This window comes from Ambystoma mexicanum, chromosome 12 (genome assembly GCF_040938575.1).
Source record: "Ambystoma mexicanum isolate Mex_15411 chromosome 12, UKY_AmexF1_1, whole genome shotgun sequence".
Classification (NCBI taxonomy): Eukaryota; Metazoa; Chordata; class Amphibia; order Caudata; family Ambystomatidae; genus Ambystoma; species Ambystoma mexicanum.
Genome location: NC_090936.1, coordinates 1,100,406,076 through 1,100,425,713, shown reverse-complemented (window position 1 = coordinate 1,100,425,713; position 19,638 = coordinate 1,100,406,076). Strand labels below are relative to the sequence as shown.

The following is a 19,638-nucleotide window of genomic DNA, read 5'->3' as shown; positions in this document are numbered from 1 at the left end:
ACAATACCATAGGTGGCTTGAGGCGTTCCGCTACTGCCCTATGGGATTATGCCAGGATAAACGGATTGACCATCAATCTGGACAAAACAAAAGTAGAAGAAGAGTTTCGCAAGTAAATTTGATAGTACACCATAATCTTATACCCTATGCTCCATCCTATCGCTATCTTGGAGTCAAAATTGAGCCCCTTGGTGATTACTTATTATGCAGACAGGGTCGCATTATTAGGGTGATGCAAGCGATAGCATTTATTTATGCCTTTACAAACAAGCAGGGTGGCTTTACCCTCTGGGGAACGGGCCACCTTTATATCCAAGTGTTTGCCCCCATGATTATATATGGCCTGGAGTCATTGCACACATTAGACCTAGCATAGCTGCAAGTGCTGGAGGGCAAGTTCTGGTGACGGATATTGGGGCTATCCCCTGGGGTACCTATGGCCCTGATTAGACTGGAACTGGGCCTTCCCTCTTTGAAGGCTATGGTATTGAAGAAAAGAGCAGGGTTTTACCTTAAAATGATAGGTGGCACTATGAACCCCTTTCTAACTGTGATACATCAGGAGGTGACCAAAAAATACACTACATCTCCCCTACATAAAGATATGACCACATTTTTGGCAGATATTGGATGGACACATAGAGGGGCTACTATTACCAAGGAAACCCTAAATGCGCTAAGGAAAAAAGTAGACCTCTGGGATTGGCTCGAGAATTTTACACATATAGGCAGTCTGAAGACATATCAATTTGTGAAATATAGATTATTCAATTTTATGAAACCACAAGCCTATCTATATCTATGCCCCTCTAGAAGACTCAGACGCTTCATCATATTGTTCCGATTGGAACAATTGCCTACTCTGTACATCAGAGGAGCATGGGACAATATCCCGGTTGCTGAGCGTATATGCCGTCTGTGTAAATCCTCAGAATGTCTGGAGACAGCTAGACATCTTCTTACGGAATGTCTATCTATGAAGAATACAATCTTACGCTACCTGGGGGAATTTGCGCACAACCCTAAAACTATATGCGAAATAACATTCTGGCGTTATTGCACTAACACCTGCAATATGCATTTATTCATTGCATTATATAACGTTTGGCAACAGGTAGAAATTAGCCTGGCCCGTGAACTGTAACTATTCCAAACACTGGGAGTGTCAAGGAACTCACTGAGTAATCTTTGAGATAGATATTGTTTAAGGCCTAAAAATACTTAATTTAATTACATCCGAGATGCAGGCCGTTTTATGTAACACACTTGGATATGAATTTTTTATGTAAATAGCTTAAGGAAAGTTGTTTAATTGTCCTTTTTAGTTGATTTTATGCTATATGATTATTAATTCATGCTTTTGGTATATTCATGAATTATGTATAATGTTTGTAATTTGTAATATGTGTAAAGTTTGAATTTATTTTCAATCTATACCACATTAAAGAATTCATTAATTAATTTGCATTCTGGGACTTGTAGCCCTGGATTTATAATGTACCTGGGAAATAGAGGAGTCCAGATTCAGGGATGTTGCTAGGCTTTTATCTTATTATCCCCAAATAGTAATTTTACTATACACAGCCTCTGAACGCAACCACAAACACAATGCCCTACCTTCACCTACATACAAACACTGCCTCTCGACACACTCCTGTTGCCCCTCCCACACACACGCACACTAAGCATCTACACACACTGCTCTCACACACACTGTCCTAGCCCCACACACAACCCCTGCCCTAAGACAAATACCCTGACCCCCACACACGCACATTGCCAGACACGCTGTAATCCCACACACACTGCCATTTTTCCCTCTCACACACTGCACTCATCATTACACACACTTCACCCACTCCCACAAGGTACCCTCTCTCTGGTCATTCCCCCACGCACAGTGCTTACTGCCCCCAAATGCATTACTCCAACTGTTCTACACACACTTCACATGCCCCCCAAAACTCCTTCTGACCTCACACACTGGCCCCATGCACACTTCTCCTGCCTGCCGAACACACACTAATACTGCCCTCACCTCTTCCTACCCCATATGCACCCAGTACCCAAAGCCATACTTCCCTAACCCCTCCAGACCCAACGTCACTGCCCCCACACACATCCCCTGCACACTGCACACATACTGCCTCCGCCACAACATACACTACCTCAATCCTCACACATTTGCCTCGCCTCCACCTACACATTGCACCTACCCTCTTACACCGCCTCAGCCCCCACACTCTGTCCCTACTCCAAACCACCCCACCCCACCCCACACCGGTCCATCTCTGCACACCACCCACATGCAAACACCCGTACATAGCAATGTTGTGAGTACCCAGGCATTTGCTATTAATTCAAGCTAACATTGTGGGCCCTAACTGGACATTTAATGGCAATACCTAGAATTGGTGTATGTGTGTATCTGGACACTTGAAGGCAATCCATGGTAATAATGCAAGTACCTGGACATATGATGCCATTACCTGGAGAAAGATGTGAGTACTGCGGCATATGATAGTAATACCTGACAAATGCTTAGACAACAACTGTGCAAAAGACAACACTATGGACTTTGGCAATGCTTGTTTGTTTTTTATGGAGTTTCCAATAATCTAAGCATGTCTTCATTGGTACCATCTTTAATGTGACCATGTGCATTTTTGTCATTGACAATATTGTCTGTCAGTTGACTATTTACACTGTGCTAGACTATCTTCAATGCTCTATGCCCATGTTGGTACCTCCCTGTGCACTTCGGGTCATTGGTAGTATCTTCCCTGCTTTGTCTATACCTGCTGACGCTATTTCGTGCATTGATTTTCAATTCTGTATGTCCTTGTTGGTACCAGCCTTACTGTTATTATGGGCGCTTTAGGTGATTGGTGGCAGCTTCTGTGCTTTGAATATATCTGCTGTAGCCATCTAGTGTATCTTCAATGCTCTATGCCCATGCTGGTACCTCCCTGTGCACTTCAGGTCATTGGTGGTATCTTCCCTGCTTTGTCTATACCTGCTCTAACTATATAGTGCATCTTCAATGCTGTATGTCCTTGTTGGTACCAGCCTTGCTGTTATTATGGGCGCTTTAGGTGATTGGTGGTAGCTTCTGTGCTTTGACTATATCTGCTGTAGCCATCTAGTGTATCTTCAATGCTCTATGTCCCCCTTAGCACCTTCCTTGCTGTAACTCTGCGTGCTTTTTGTCTTTGAATGTACCATATCCTCTGTAGTTATTGTTCCTTCAATGCTGTGACGCTGACCTCATTGGCTCCTTCCTTGATGTAACTATGGGTACTTTTGCTCATACTGTATCACAAACTTCAGCGCCGCCAGAACACAGATAGCCAAGTCCATTGGTCTTGCTGCACTCATTCTACTGATCTCACACAACCACCGCGCCACACCTAGCACTAGTGTGTAGCTACACAGCACTCATTCCACAATGACTGCACACATACCGATTGCACCCAAGCATGTGTTAATACATTACTAGCTCCACTGACCTGAATTGCGGACCCCAAGGGCGTTCAACCCACAGCACTTTGGAATCATACCAATGGTAAAAGGCGCTATACAAATGCCAGATAACGTAACATGTGGTATCTGCCTTGTTTGTACTATGTGATCGATATTTAAACTTCAGATCGTTTGTTTTCTGAGATATGGTGTGGCCAAGGGTACTTTTGCTTTGCATCGAAGCACCTCAATATATGCCTGCGCTAAGCCGGACAAGATTGAGCATGCTTTAATTAACATTCATGTGTAGGGATTTTGCACCTCCTTAGCATCCTGCAATTAAAAAATACTGGTAAAATATATGTGCTACGGGTGATGCATATTTACACGTAAATATTAATGAACAAGCCAAGCAAATTAATGTTGGGGTGTGTATTTGTAGCAAAGTCAAGCAGATCTATTTTCTTTGCATACAACCACTCCTTTCCATGATGTATATTGAGGAACTGAGCCGCAGGGGTGTTGCTAGGTCTGTATGGCGGGACTATCGGGTCTCAGGACTAGCTAGCCCTTTGGTTGTAACTCCTGAGCTTCTATCAGGCGCTAGAGCCAAAATACCCAGGGCTATAGCCCTCGCAGCCCTCTCCTAGCAACACCTCTGAACTGAGGGCAGTTGGCCCTGTATCAATGATTTACTATTATACAATGGATCACTGAAACCTATGGAGCCACATAGGTCATCTGCGTTCTTTTGTTCCAGTGACTATTTTCTGATTGGTGGTTCATGTTTGTTTGACTCCTTTCTGTGGCTTCTTTCCATTGATTCATTCACTATCTTCTGTGCTGTGAGGACGGGAGGTACTGGTTGCAAGCCCAAGGAATGCACCGGCAAGCCCTCCATGCACGTGCAAGTGTTGAGCCTGTTAACGACTCTAATTTATGCATTGGTTGCCGGCAACCATGTGGTTGGGGGTGCTGGGGACCGACCCCATCCATGTGGGCGCAGTGAGAGAATTTACACGGGCCCATTAGAGGTTCATAGCAAATGCTTTTGTTTAACATATCTATGCCTGTTTTGGAAGTAGAAATGGAAGAAAGATGCTTGTCAAGAGCGTTTCTATCAGGTGTACAGACCCCTGCCATCATTGTGCTTTGCCCGGGCGCTTGGCCTCTGATAGGGGAGTCCAGGTGCACGGGAAATAGATGCAGGGACTGCATTAGCAACTACTCCATACCTTTTCTAACCCTCGCCCTGCTCAAGAATGTAGCAGACCGTGACGTATGTCCATCTGCTGAGAGGAATCTCTGAGATTTTATTTCAGTTTTAGGAGATCTAGTAAATTGATTCTGCCATGAAAGTCAGGTCCGCTAAATACTCTACGTGCTTTACAACCTGGCGTTTGTGGGTTTGTATGCAGGTGGGACATCCCAGCCTTTAGGTGTATGATTGAATTTACCAACAGCCCTATATAAGATACCCCCTGTATTCCTGCTGCTAGGCATCAGCAATTAGAATGCCAGCATCAATGGGGATTCATTTTTGGTTTACAAACATGCTACACATGTGGTTGGAGTCAACAATTTAGAATGGACATTCAGGACTACTACAGGAAGATGTCCTCTAAAGGATTTCCACCTGGCATTTATAGAACCAAAGTTGTTATAATTTATGTGTTGGCCCTTTTTGCAATAAAAACGGGGAGCCCTTTGAAAGTAAACAAGAGGTTTTACTATTATGGAATTATATGTTCCTAGGTCTTGGTGGCAGATTATATAATAAATATGCCATCTCTGGTTTTGACATGGTGGCCTTTGGGAATTTACAATTATACTGGCCAAAACATTTTGGTGTCATTTTAGTGTCAGCTCGGTCCTTAGTGATTGTCACAGCCTCCTGTGTATGCACTGTCAAGGACTGAGTTAAACCCAAATCAGACCATTTGGGTGTAGCCCCAGCAAAGCCCTTTGTCCTCACTTTCAGAAGAATGGAAACTACCCCAGGGTACAGGGAGAGGTCCAATTCTTTAAAAGACAGGTTCTGTCAGGCCAAAGGAAATCACAAGGCGGCAATTACTACAGACTCTTTGATGTAGGCAGACAGGAGAAGGTGGTGGAGTAGAGTTTTGAGAATTGAGTAGAGTAGCCCAGTGAAGGCCTTTTCATTATAAAAGGGGTTCCACCATCTTGGGACATCCTATGGCTTCCAAACATCCTTTGTCCCCTCCCCAATTCCTGCAGACATATCAGCCAGGATTGCACCCCTCACAGAAGCTAGAAGATAACAAACCCACTGTTACAGGTAGTCTATTTAAGGAGGTGAGGCCATCCCTTCTGTTGTATCTACTCTGGTCTACAGATGGAGAAGGATTTCACCTGTCAGGGGTACAGTCTGCTCCACAGACTACTTCCATTAAGTTGAAGACAAAAGCTTCCATGAAAGTGGCACCCTCTTTTCCCCACCCATGCCAAGTGAGCATTTGGGGGAAATGCTGTGGACAAGGCATACCTGCAACAGACCACTGATACCTAGGATCCTGCTCACTGGAGGTAGCAGATCCCTAAAGTACTCCCTGGAAACCTTCCTGGCTAGGGAGTTCAGACCTAGAGCCCACCGCCATGTAGACCCTGTACTTGGTCTCACAACAACCCTGGCAAAAAATAACTGCTCATGCCGGCGGTTCCTGCCTCAAACCACTTGTGGGCTATGCTGACCTGGACATTGCTTGCCTATAGCATATGTGTGCCCATTGCCCTTGCTGCTTGTTGAACCACACCGTGTGTTGGTCCCAGACGACCCGCTCACTAACGCAATCCAAATCATCACCTCATGAAAGCTGCCTGGCGCCTGGATCGATGCTGTTGAGCCCAAAGAACAAAACTAAAAGGTAGACAAAGTTATCTTAGAGATCAACAAAGTGCGCTATTTCAAAAAATATTTTTCATTCTTATTTTTATGCCTCACAAAACATAAATGTCAGTTATTGTTAGTATTCCATATTTAATCAAATTCAGAAACTAAATGTCAATAGTTTACATCGAAAAGGTTTTTGGTTTATATACAATAATGTATCTCTTCACTGCCGTAGAAATTTTGATAAACTCACTCATTGGATCACAATGTTGGTAAGGTTGGCAGTAAACAACACGTTACTGTCAAAATCATTTAATTCAGTTTGAATAAGCTGTTCTGTCCCTCTGCCTTAAAGAGCCCTGGTGACATTAAACATCCTACTCTTCTACTTACTAAAGACATATAACCTGAACATTGCTGAGAAACTATTGCCTGTCTACCCCTGTCCTCAGTCCCAGAGGTCCCCTTGTATCGAGATGTCTGCGTACTCTGTGCCTTCCATTATGGAAACATGTGCCTGTCTACCCCGTCTTCAGTCCCAGAGGTCCCCTTGTATCCAGAGATCTGCCTACACTATGCCTTACATTTTCCTGTCTACGCCGGTTCTCAGTCCCGGAGGTCCCCTTGTATCCAGAGTTCTGCCTACAATATGCCTTCCTTTATGGAAACATTTGCCTGTCTACCCCTGTCCTCAATCCCAGAGGTCCCCTTGTATCCAGAGGTCTGCCTACTCTGTGCCTTCCCTTATGATAGTAATCACCTAAGAGATCTGTTGAGGAAGAGAGAGAGGTTTGCGTGGGTCTTAGAAAGTGATGCTGACTTCTCTATCATTAAGTCGAGCATTGAAATATCCCCTACATTAGTAATGCTTAATCTGACAGGCAATACTGTGTTGATGACAGATGTAAGCACTGTGGGGTTGTCAGAGTTCCTAACCCAGTGGCTTGAGCGCCACAAAGTTGTGATCGTTGTTATGATCCACAGTGTCCACTGTGTGGAGAGGAACTATTTTACCATAACGGAGGAATCCTTGGCTTGTAAATGGGCCAAAGCAATGTAAATTTTTTTGTGGGGTGCTTCCTCGAAAATCAAAATGGACCATAACCCCCGGTACATACACTTCCTGATCCACGTGTGTGTTTGTATGTTTGTGTGTGTGTGTGTTACCCCAGAACAACAAATAGGCCCTTGCGCTCCAAGTGTACAACTTACAACTTTCAAGTAGTGTGCACACTTGGCTTTAGAAGTGTGGTAGCAGACTGTCTGCCCCAGTTGACCCTCAGACCTTCAGAGGAGACAGCAGAAGTGGACGAATGTGCAGTGATAGCTTATGTATCCCAAGATGCGATTGTTAAAAATTTTATTAGTCGGCCAGACTATACTACGAGGTAGGGGAAGTGGTTATATTTTCTTTAATGTGTGCCCAAAGTGACATGGCACACATGAGTGCAGTCTCCCCGTTGAGGCTGGTGGTATTGCCTAGTATACTGTGGAAGAAATTAGCACTTGGTATTATTGACCTTCTGGATGATCTGGAGATGAAAGCTAGTCTTATTTTGTCCTTGAATATTATCACATTACCACTTGAAGTGGACAGTATGGTGGCGTGCCAGGGATGCCACATTTCAGAATGTTGTGAACTGTTTAGATTATTTTTGAGAAAGTGAGGGGTTCTCTTCGAGTTGTATAACTGATAATGGCATTGAGCTCAAATCAGAGTTGGTGAGTATGACAGGCTGATGTCCGCCATGAATCCAAAACATTGTACTGCCCCAGACAATATGGTCTGGTTGAGGGATTTAACAGGATGACCAAGGGGACTCCACAATTGGCTAAGGTGTCAAAGACAGTTTGGCAAATATTGTTGAAAAGCATTCTTTGGGTGTTGTAAAGGTCCTAGTTCAATGCTTCCAAGAGGGGGGCATGGCGGGGGGGGGGCGCACATACTAGCTGCACAAGTAACTAATTAGCTTGGTGACATAGAGAGTGATGCAGTGGGTGTCATCCGGGTGGGGACGTCCTTGAAAGCAGCACTGCTTGCATAAGGGGACACAGATGCAGGCACAGCACAAGAAGTCCCATGGTGGAACGCAATAACGGGTGGGTGCTTTGGGCATAGTAATGGGTAGTTGTAGAGTTGGCACAAGGTGGGGGAGCAAGGGGCCTTAGGGGTAATGTGGTAGGGTGGCTTTTTGAGCAATATGTGAGCAGTAGAGAATCCATTTTCTTGTAGGCCCATGTTAGGGAAGCATTTCTTACAGACAGTTAAAAGATAAAAGATAACAGAGCAGCAGGCCTTTGTGTGGCAAGCATTATGTATTTGTTGAACATTCAGCAGAAACAGTGTGTTTGGCTGAAGTTACCAAGGAGAACGCAGCCCCATTGAAATCCCTCAAAGAGATACTTGTTAGGCCAATGAGCTGGGCATCTGGGTGCACAAGGGGAATAGAGAGAGAAATAGAAATTAAATACAGTTAATTAAACTCCAGCCACCGTGTGGTATCGTTTTTTCAGACTACACTTGGCAGCTAGGCATGAGAAGGGAGCTTGGGGGCCAGAGCATTCGGGTCGGAGATATGGGGCACGTGACAGGGAGCCAATCAGCAGAGAGAGGTTTTGGTATCCCTAGGAGCAACATTGTACAGTGTCCTCAATGATGTCCGCACAGCACATAATTGCTCGGACTCAGTGTGAATGTCTCACCCCTTGTCATCTCAGGCCATTTTGTGTATTGGGCATTGCCAACCGATGGCACACAAGTGTTTTTGACCGATCAGCACAATCACATAATTGGGAAGGTTTGTGATGTCACGAGGGGTGTTAATGTGATTTTTTTGCCAAAGAAACTTTCTACCCAATCAGGGTCACTTAACATATACATGCATAGAGGGGATTGATGTAGTTCCACCAATCACCTCCTGTGACCTGCCCTAAAAATGTAACTAAAATATTGCATGATCATTTTGCAATTTGGGTATAAAATGTTTAGCTGGAGTGGGCTGCGTTGACAGCTCATTTCATTCAGTTCAGTTCCACGGGCATTCTGAACCGTGCGTGCCTGTTGTTTGGGTCCAATACATTTGCCTTACTTCTTGCTTGGTATACTGCCCTTTTTGGATTGGTTTTCGTTCTTGTGATTACTTTTATCGAAGGTCCCCTGGTACATGGGTATACCTCACAATTCTCCATTCTGCAACTAGTGTCACACAGTTTTCCTCCCTCAAGGGGCACAGACCAATGCGTGACCTTGCTCTAGCATGATTCGGTGTATCTGGCCTCATGCGTTTTTACCCTGGAAACTGTAAAGCTATCTGGAGGAGTGTCAGGAAATGTACACAAGATGGTTCAATGAAAGGATGAGTGTGGGGAAGATACTCTTCAAAGCAGGGGTCTGCTAAGATTCCCGATATGGTATGTAAAGAAGGTTCATGCTTGACCGAAAGGAAGAGTGTGCTCAAGATTCTGGGTTCCTCCATGGTGTTAGAAGGTCAAAATGGAACCAGGGCGAGCTTGTGAAGTGTTAATAGGTAGAATATAGGTGGAATATGAAGGAGTTGAATTGGAGTTTGGTGGGTGGGGACTACCTGATACCTGAGGTAGTCAAGAACAGTACCAATGCGTCACCAAGGCAATGCTCTGTTATGCCACTTTCATTGCTGCATTCTGATTCCCAGCACCTCACATGGGTGCCATCTACCAGAAAAACCAGCTTGGAGAGGATGATTGAACCCCTGGTTCCGCCTGGCACAGCGGATATGGTGACAATCAAAAAAGAGGGAAGTACTGCTACCAGGGGGTCTTACCCATGGTGGTCATATTTATTAAGACCTAATTGGAGATCCCCAATATTACTGATCGGATGAATCGTAAAATCCCAAAGTTGTCCGAAAAGAAACACACAAATGAGCTGAGGAGTACGTTCAATTGATTATATTTCAAAAGTGGAGTTGCTTTTCACAAATAAAAATGCAAGATTAGGAAAATATAATAACAACACCCATGAAGGTGAAATTGATTCTAAAGTAAATCCAGTGTACCAGAGACATCATAGTGAAAAATAACTACTGTGAAAAAGTAGACATCTTACACAAACATAAGAACCAGTATCTAATTGGACATGCTTACCAAAATATGACAGAATTCACAGACAATAATTCACAAAGCACATAGGTTTTAACCCTTAAGTATTCACTAGAGAGAAGTTTGCTGTTGCATGAATCACAGAGAACACACATAGAGTATAGAGTGCAGACAAAGTGTGCATCCACCCGTTGAGTAGGAGTTCTGCAAGTCTTATTCCACCAGGTAATCCAACTGACAATGATTCTACCAGAAGGTTCACATAAACATTCTATATTTCATTCTCTAGAGTGAACAGTGGTCTCTGTTGACTGTTTTCACAAAAAGACACACTTTGCCGATGCTGCAGGGGGTAGAACTGGGTAAATCCAGTAGGTAAGTGCTGACAGTGTCTCCCGGGAGTCCAAAGTTGTCAGCCTTAGAACTATTTCATGAATTCCCCCTTGCTCAGTGAGCGTTTGGGCGGCAAATATACAACAGTCCAAATAAAGTAAATGCAATTTGTGGATACTCGTAAGAGCCGCCTTCTTCAGGGCGAGGTAAATGACCTCTGTAAGAAAAAAAGGTTCCCTTTTAGTTCTGTGTGTTTCCTTCACGGACACTTAAAGGCATCAAGTAATCATTTTTCAAAAGAAGTACAATCATGAACACTTAATTTTGTGGGTAAAGGGAAGTTTGGGAATAATTTACTATCTCAAACAGACCGTGGTGAGGGGCAAGGGATTTCAAATCGACTCACCATGGAAATGCTGGAAGTGTTCTTCACAAGAAAACGCCCCCTTAGGGTACTGCTCTCATCTCGGGTTGCCTCTGTAGTGCTTTCTCATGGGGAGCTCTAAACTGGTAGAGCTAAGTGGCACCGGGCAGTCGGGTTGAACATGCAGGGAGTCAGCTAGTCCAAATTCGCTAAAGTAAGGAAGTGGGCATAATGAGACATTGGTCGTACCGTCCTGCATTGGTGTACAAACTGCACATGGGTACTGTACATTATATCAATTTAATAGTGACATCGGGTGTTACCTGTATGTGCACCTTTTAGTGCCCCATAGAGTGCTCCAGTCAACGTCACTGAGTGAGCTGTTTTTTATTCTGTGTACAGTATGCACAGGAAATATTCATTGAAGGTCCCCCAGTACGTCTTTCCGGGTGCTGGGTAAGAACAGCAAAAACAAAGAAAGAAGAGGGGTGGTATAGTTCAATGAATACCGTTGGTCGTATTCTTATTTCAATTCTAATCTAAATTCACCTCTCCCATAGGTTATTATAGGGTCAGGAGCCCAAGTGTATTCTACAACATTTGCCTAAAGCATGTACCTGTGTTCGGCGCCGGCCAGGGGAGGAAAGAGTTGGATCCAACACAATGGCACGGAGCAGCGCGTGGTCTGTGCTCTATCCCAGGTCCACCTCACGGTGCGCTAGCTTGCAAAAAGTTTTCAGGGAGCGCGTTGAGCAGAACTAATCTTGTTGAGAGTCAGCCGACAGGAGGCTGAAATGTGTTGCGGGTCTCCAGCGGGGAGCCGGCCGGATCCCTATGTCTTTCTGGGTGCGTGTGTGTGGCATCCAATCAGGTGAGCGAATATGCAGAGCCTGATTGGATGCCACATCTGAATGCGGAAACTGAAACCTGGGTATCCACGACAACGTGGGTGTGTGTGCAGTATCCAATCAGCCCGTCAATCCTGATTGGATGCTTCGTCTGTGTGCGGAAGCTAGGAAGAATACGTTCAGTGGCAGTGGCTCGAGCATTTTATTAAAGAAATGTCTGTCCTCAGAGCGCCCCACGTGGGTCCCTTTTGGCGAGGGTGGAAGGTAGTAAATGGAATTGAATGATGTTAGAAGAAAAGGCAAAAAAATGCACAAAAAAAACTCCGCTCGTAATGATTGTAAACAGTGTGGCAAACGTAGCATTGAGAGCAGCATGTTAAGTAAAAATTGAAGATTGACCCCATGTCATCGGAAAGTGCTTCTGGCAGCGGATCCATGTGAATCGTGTTGCGACCTGAAGAGAGGTAATCAGAGGGGCTAATTAGACTCACCATGCTCTCATATATATTGAGAGAAAGCCACAGTCTGAGTGGCTGGTTAGGGACAAGTGTTCCTCAGTGTGCCACGTGATTGTCTCAATGGCAGGTCATTAAAATAGGTACTTGGTGCTAGATTGGGTGAGCAGATAGAAAGTGTGGGGAGTTTTTAATTTTGAACCGTAATCAGTGATACGGAAGGAATTGTTCATTAAGTCCCTGTGCCACAGAGTCAATCCTATATATCCATCTGAATTCCAGATCCAGCAAGCGGTCTTGGATGTTTGGGCCAGTCCGGACCCATTCAAGGACCCACCATTTCAGATCATTAGGGATATGCCGATTCTCGACATAATGTTGCACTAATGGTGAGGATAGGTTTTTACACCAGATTTTTGAGCGGTGTTCCGATATTCGGATGCCTATGTTTCGCATCGTTTGGCCCACATACCTTAGCTGGCAGGGACACTCGACGCAATACACAACTTGGTTAGTTTTACAATTGGACAAATCTTTAAGAGTCCATGTTCTTTCCCCCACTTGGAAGTGTTGTGTTTTACTCGTGAATTGACATACTGAGCAGGAACCGCAAGGGTAATGTCCAAAGACTCCCCTGAGTAATTTTCCTAGTGTACATGGAGTGGACCAGATGTTCCTTTAGATTGCAAGATCTTTTTAAGGCAAACCTTGGTTTCTGTTGGTTCGTTATTAAAAGTCTGACTATTGGCCAGTACTTGTAAATTATCTTTTTGGTATTAAATACATGGTGGCCATGGGTAACCACACAGGTAATTTGGTCTTCTCCTTCCTTATGTGCAGATGTTTTAGGGGTCAGGAGTAAATCCTGACAAGTGAAACAAGCTTGTTTCTTGAATCGTGAGACCAATTTGTTGGGGTATACCCTCTGGCGGAGTCTGATACTCAGAAGTGTAGCATTGTGATATAAATCATCCAGCGAGGTGCAGTTTCTGCGGATCCTCAGAAACAGTCCGTACGGGTAGTTCTCCTTAATGTGTTGCAGATGGTCACTAGCAAAATGTAGTAAAGTAAAGTATTCCGGTACGTAGGTTACAAGATCTAAAAAGTGGATTGTGGAGTTACTGTGTTCCATTGTAAACTGAATATCATTGCTACATGTATTCTGCCAGACAAAGAAGGTCTTTAATGATTCCTCTGAGCCTTCCCATAGACAAATGACATTGTATATATAGCGACACCATTGTTTGATATTGTTCCGCCAGGGGTTAATTTGATTGAAAATGTATTTGCTCTCAAAGGAGGCCATAAAAAGAATGGTCCTACTTGGAGCAAATGTCGCACCCATGGCCGTCCCCTTTGTTTGTAGGTAAAACTGGTTGTTGAACACAAACAAATGTTTACATAGAGCCAGGGTCATGATTTCAATAATAAATGCTGGAGGGACCTGTGTTTGCAAATTGGCTGTAATCAGAAGTTCGTATATGCAATCTATGGCCGCCTGTTGTGGAATGCTCGTATATAGGGACTTGATGTCTAGTGTCACCAGAATTTGTTTTTGTGGGTCAAAGTCTAAGTTCTCGAAGATCTGTATGCTATGCATCGTGTCCGGGATATATGATTCTGTAGTAACACTGATCGGTTTCAGGAAAAAATCAACAAATTTGCACAGAGGCTCCAATATAGACCCACACCCGGAGACAATTGCTCTACCAGGGGGGTTTATGGAGTCTTTCTGTACCTTGGGTAAGGCATACAGGCAGGGAGTTCTGCCTTGGGATGTAGTTAAGAAGTCAGATTCTTTTTCCGTAATCCAATCGCGCTCCAATGCGAAGGAAACAATTTCAGAGATCTCTGATATCAGGTCCTTCGTCGGATCCTTTTTCAATGGTTTATAACTTTGAAGGTCCTGATCAGAGCTCACAATGAAGATTCCGCCCCCCTTGTCAACCGGTTTTATGACCAGATCTTGACTATCTGATAGTTGTGGTGAGCAGGCGCACCAGCGCCCTGCTACGATGCGCCAACGCCTGTCGCACTACAATGACTGTAATGTGCGTGATCATTTGTACATGGGGGAAAGTGTGTGGGAGGTGTGTAGCTGGAAACGTGAAGTGGAGAGCATGCAATGTGAATATCACCCCTGTATGGGGGCTCGCAAGACAAGAGCTGCATCTGTGTCTCCCCTATGTGGGATTCCTTGTGCATGACTAACATTGCACTAAACTTCCTCCCTGTCTCTCCCGATATTTCCAACACCTGTCCATTCTTCCTGCCCCTTCTTATCCAAGATTTTCAGGAAGAAAGTGCATTAAATATGATCAGAGCTCTGAACAAGTAGCTGTGATAATCGAAATGTCCTTAGGATTAACACAAGTATATTGTTGTAATTTCTTATCTCTCTTGATGAATGCTGACATCTTAGTCAAATTCAGATGAAATGAGGTGAAGAATGTCATTTACTGGTGAAATGTGATAATAGTGTTTTTTTGTTTTCTCAGGTCAATATACAACCACATTAACTGAAGATCAGTACAAGGTTCTGCTGGACATGTCAAGGACTAGACCTCACACATCAGGAGATCTGCTATAGGCACCATCACATGGGAAACTCTTCCAGTGAGCACGAGAGATCAGAAAGAGATCACAAGAGATGTACAGGAATCACTAGGACCGTGCTATGCCGCGTGGGCATTGTGGGGTCAATATTCACATAGGGTCCACTTACCACCAATCCCCTCCCTGCTCAGTACTCACTGTCTACATCTGGAATTGCCTCTGGGCGATAAGCACCAGGCCAAGGAGCAACAATGCGCCATTAGTTAGGTCATGTGATTTGCATTATTAGCAATATCTGTATAGATGCAATAGAGTGCCAAACCTCTTCCCAAGGTGTGTACCTCAGCCATGTAAACAGATGGTAAATGACATAGGAACATGGAGTTAAAATTGCATACATGTTTAAAGACCACCCAGACAGACACATAATTAAATGAAGCTAAAGAGATTGTCATTATTGTTATGTTATGTTAATGTTAATGTGAACAATATTTGTACTGTGCATGTTAAAGGTTTTTTATACTGCACACTATCACCACGTGAGTGGTCCCTTGGCACTCTGGTGGATCTGTAAAGCAAGAGGGTAAGGCTTGGGGGGGTAAGTTAGTAGGATTGTGTGAGAAAAAAGAGCACGAGAGCTGGGATGTGCTGTTGGATGCTTCAGTCCGGTTTACACTGTTCGTTGAGCGTAGGTGTGAATGTTTGGTCAGTAGCAGTCATGTGCTGTTGTGCAAGGCTATGTGTGGTTTGTTTCATTGTTGCAATGTAGTAAAGTGTGTGTGGTTTGTTGTGCTGTAGATGTATGGTTGTGTTTAATTCAGGGTTTGAGGTGTATGCTGAGGGATGAGTTTTTAAGTGGTGTTGGTTAGTGGCAATACCTTTTCATATTCCTCCAGTTTTTTCCACCTGCGGCACATATCCCTTCCAGTGTCGTACATTGTGGTGTGCTACAATTCCCACTCCTATTTTCTGTGCAGAGGTGTGGGTCGTTAACAGGGCTATTTACTGGTCGTACCCTCTCCACCCCCGTGTTTGGACTGAGGGATGTCCACATCACTTTACCCCCTGGCGCATCCTGATGTGCAGCAACATCACCTCCAACGGCCCCTTGAGGATGGGGCATCGCTTATCTGTGCCCTTTTGCTCCCTGGGCCCGTGGTCTATTGGTTCAGTCGCCACTCTTTCCCCTTTTATTCTAATGCCCTCTGTCTGTGGTTCAATTAGGTCGGTCCCATCTCTCTCCTTTGTTTACAGTAGGACCCTCTATGGCAACGGGTGCACCTGGGTCTGCCTCCCATTCAGAGGCCTCTCTACTTCCCTGCACTTCGTCGTGGTCTGTGCTAGTTCCCCGTCTTGCCATTTGTGTGTTCATTCCACGGGGTGTGGCTGTTGCAAATTTGTTTTCGTCCTGTTCTGAGTTGAAGAGCCAGGTTTTTAGAAGTTTGCTGAATTTTAGATGGTCCTTCATGGTTTGTATTTCTCTCAGGAGGGAGTTCCAAAGTTTAGCCGCTAGGCAAGAGAAAGCTAATCCACCAAGTTTTTTTTCCTCCTGTACGGTTTAGGTTCCAGGCGGATGTCTTCGCTGGATCTGAGTGTTCTGGTCGGCTGGTAAATGGTGATTTTCTTTTGTACGAATTCTGCTCCCTGGCCGTGGATTGCTCTGAGTGTTACGCAGACATGTGAAATATTTAAGAGCATAGTTACAGTGCATATGGTGGATTTTTTGTTTAAAAAAAGTTAATATTACTTTAACCTGAGCAATTTGAAATAGATTACAGACTGCGTTTTATATATCCTCATCTTAATGAAGTATTAAAGTTTATGCATGTGCTGTTAAAATATTCAGATGGTATTCTTTTTAAACTCAATAAATATATATTTGATGATTGATGTGCTGCTGAATTCATTGTTCGATTTTCCCCAATCCATAAATCACAGCTCTGTACAAACAAGGCAAGTGATGTGGCTAAGATAATAATACAATTCCAATAACAAACATTCAGCTCGATCATCCAAAACGACATGTGGAATATTGAAAATATTACATGACTAACTCGAATACTGAAATAATGCGCAATACATAAGACATGATTCTAACTTGTTGAATAAAAGTTGTCAGACACCAAGAAAATCCCAGCATGATGCAGACACGGTGGAAGCTCTGAATGACCTTCCATCCATGCGTAAGTGAAATCAGATGGAGGGAGGAGGGGGAGTTGCGAGGTCTCTGCTGCCGCAATGGTACAAAAGGTAAACGTCCTCTCAAGAAGCGGAGCACCTTTGGTGACATCAAGTCTATTCCCCTCACTTCATCAAGACATATCATCTCTATCTATCAACCTTCACGCCATTGTAAAACATCTCCCGATAGTTTGCCACCTCCGGTGGTGTTGTCTGATGTGGGGCTAAAATCTGTGCATTGCCCCCCCCCTGCCCCCTTCAGCTATTTAAATAATTGGCTTCATGTGTGATGCATTTCTCACAAGTCATCCCTGGTAGGTTTATACTTTTAATTCCTTTCTGCATTCTACTGGTGTAGGGCATGCCAACACCTAGCACTATATGTCCCTTCCCCATATCTAAGTGCTCCAATCCTCAAAACAGTGCAACAGTGCCACCACTCTAGTATTGATTGTGGACTACAAAAACACATTTGGAGCCTACAGACAATTACCCTGGTACATCCAGTTCTCTGGAGACCAGCGGCAAGGGGTACATGGTATGTTATGAAAATTTGTAAAGCGCGCGGTCGTCCAAAGGCATCATGGCGCTGGTGAGGAAGCTACAGGCTAGAGAGGATCGACAGAGAGTCAGAAAGCTAGAACAGAGTGGTTTTCAAAGCTTTCCTGAAAGACAAATGGTTGGAGCTAGATTTGAGTAATAGTGGGAGAGTGTTCCAAAGCTTAGCCGCGGCAATGGAAAAGGCTCTGCCGCCGAGTCTTTCCCAGTTAAACCTGGGAATCATAAGTAGGTTAGTGGTCAAAGAGCGCAGATTACGTGCTGGAATATATCGAGAGAATTTGGATTGGAGGAATTCAGCTCCTAAGCCATGGATTGCCCGATGGACAATACATAATGACTTGAACTTAACTCGCTGCGCCACCGGTAGCCAATGGAGTTGACGAAGCACCAGTGAAATATGGGCACCATAAGGGGAGCCAGTGGCTAATCTGGCTGCCAGGTTCTGCATACGTTGAAGCCGTTGGAGCAAGCCAATCGGTTGAGATAGATACAGGGAGTTGCAATAGTCCAACCATGAAAGGACCAGCGCAGCCACCACGGGAGGACGCATGGCTTCCGGGATCATAGGCAGGACCCTCTTTAGAACCCTGATCTGGTGATGGGCAGACTGACAGACAGCAGTAACCTGATTTGACATGGAGAGAGAGTCAGAAAAATAACCCCTTTGTTCTTCACTTTCTTGACTGGACTAGGCAATGGACCCAACGATGTGGGCCAAAAGGCAGGGGTCCATAGTGAGAGGTTGGGGTGGCAGCCCACCACCATCACTTCTGTTTTATCGCCGTTGAGCTTGAGCCAGTTTTGGTCCATCCAGGCGCTGACTACTTTAAGGCAGTCATGAAGACAAGCTGAGAACACAATTTGGTCCTGATCAAGCCGGATCAGGATTTGGATGTCATATGTACAAATATAAGCAGTCATACATAGTAATGGTTACTTCAAGTGTCTTCACCATTATTCCCAACTGACATCTGCTATCCTTAGAGTCATCTTCTCCAGATCACAAACAGATATCCCTTCTGTATAATGCAGGCGAATCCGGGCAGTAATCAACAGGTAAATGAAATGGTAAAATCTGTGTACTATCATCTTAGATTGTTGAAACCTTTGCTGCCACTTGTCTCAGAGAAAGATCGCCCTTTGATTGTTGGCCCATTGGTAAATTCTAGATTAGACTACTGCAATGCCCTGCTAATGGGAATCCCAAAAGGCCAAATCCAGCGTCTGCAGGTCGCTCAGAATGGAGCCATTAGGCTGATTTATTCTTTACAGAGACGCTTCCCATCTCTCAGTTTCGGAGAACTCCTTACTGGTTGCTGGTACAGCAAAGAACTCTGTTTAAGGTCCTTTGTCTGATCTTTAAGTGTCCATGAGGAACTGCCCCTGTATATCTTTCCTCAAAGATCACTACATACCACCCAGACCATTGCCTACGGTCCTCAGGGCAACATATGCTAGTGGTTCCATCATCTAGCTCTTTGTCCTGGCGCGATAGACGCTTTTCGTGTGCAGCATCTCGTGCCTAGAATTCCTTGCCACATGAACTTTGGAAAATTGAGACACTGAGTGATTTTAGAAAAAAGCTGAAGACCTTTGTTTTTGAATAAATGTCTATGATAAATCTAGCTCTTTGTTCCTGTTTTATTACATCACCCGCGCCAAGATGCAATTGTTTGCTTGGTTCCAATGGTTATGCACGTATTAAATGCAAAAATCTAATCAAATCAAATCAGAGTGTTCTAGCCTTCAATACCATAGTCTCACTACCCTAACACTGTGCCCCAACAGGAGGACACCTTAATTCCTCGTACTCATTTTTCTCAGTGCATCACTCATGTACCAATCAACTACTTTTAGTTCTAGAACCAGCCATAACGTGTTCAGCATCCCAACCTTTATCAACTATCCTGACTTCCTGTTCACAGCTCTGCCAGGTGCTCCTTGAAT

General features: G+C 44.3%; 1 protein-coding gene across 4 annotated transcripts in view; it reads left to right on the top strand.

Annotated features, from left to right (window-relative positions):
* The window catches only part of LOC138514280 (uncharacterized), a 314,981-nt gene extending 298,142 nt beyond the window's left edge, over positions 1–16,839 (top strand). For all 4 annotated transcript variants that reach the window (XM_069629661.1, XM_069629659.1, XM_069629658.1 and 1 more), the window contains one exon: positions 14,892–16,839. The gene's annotated coding sequence lies outside the window, so the exon portion shown is untranslated. The remainder of the gene's footprint in view (positions 1–14,891) is intronic.
* Positions 16,840–19,638: the final 2,799 nt, after the last annotated feature.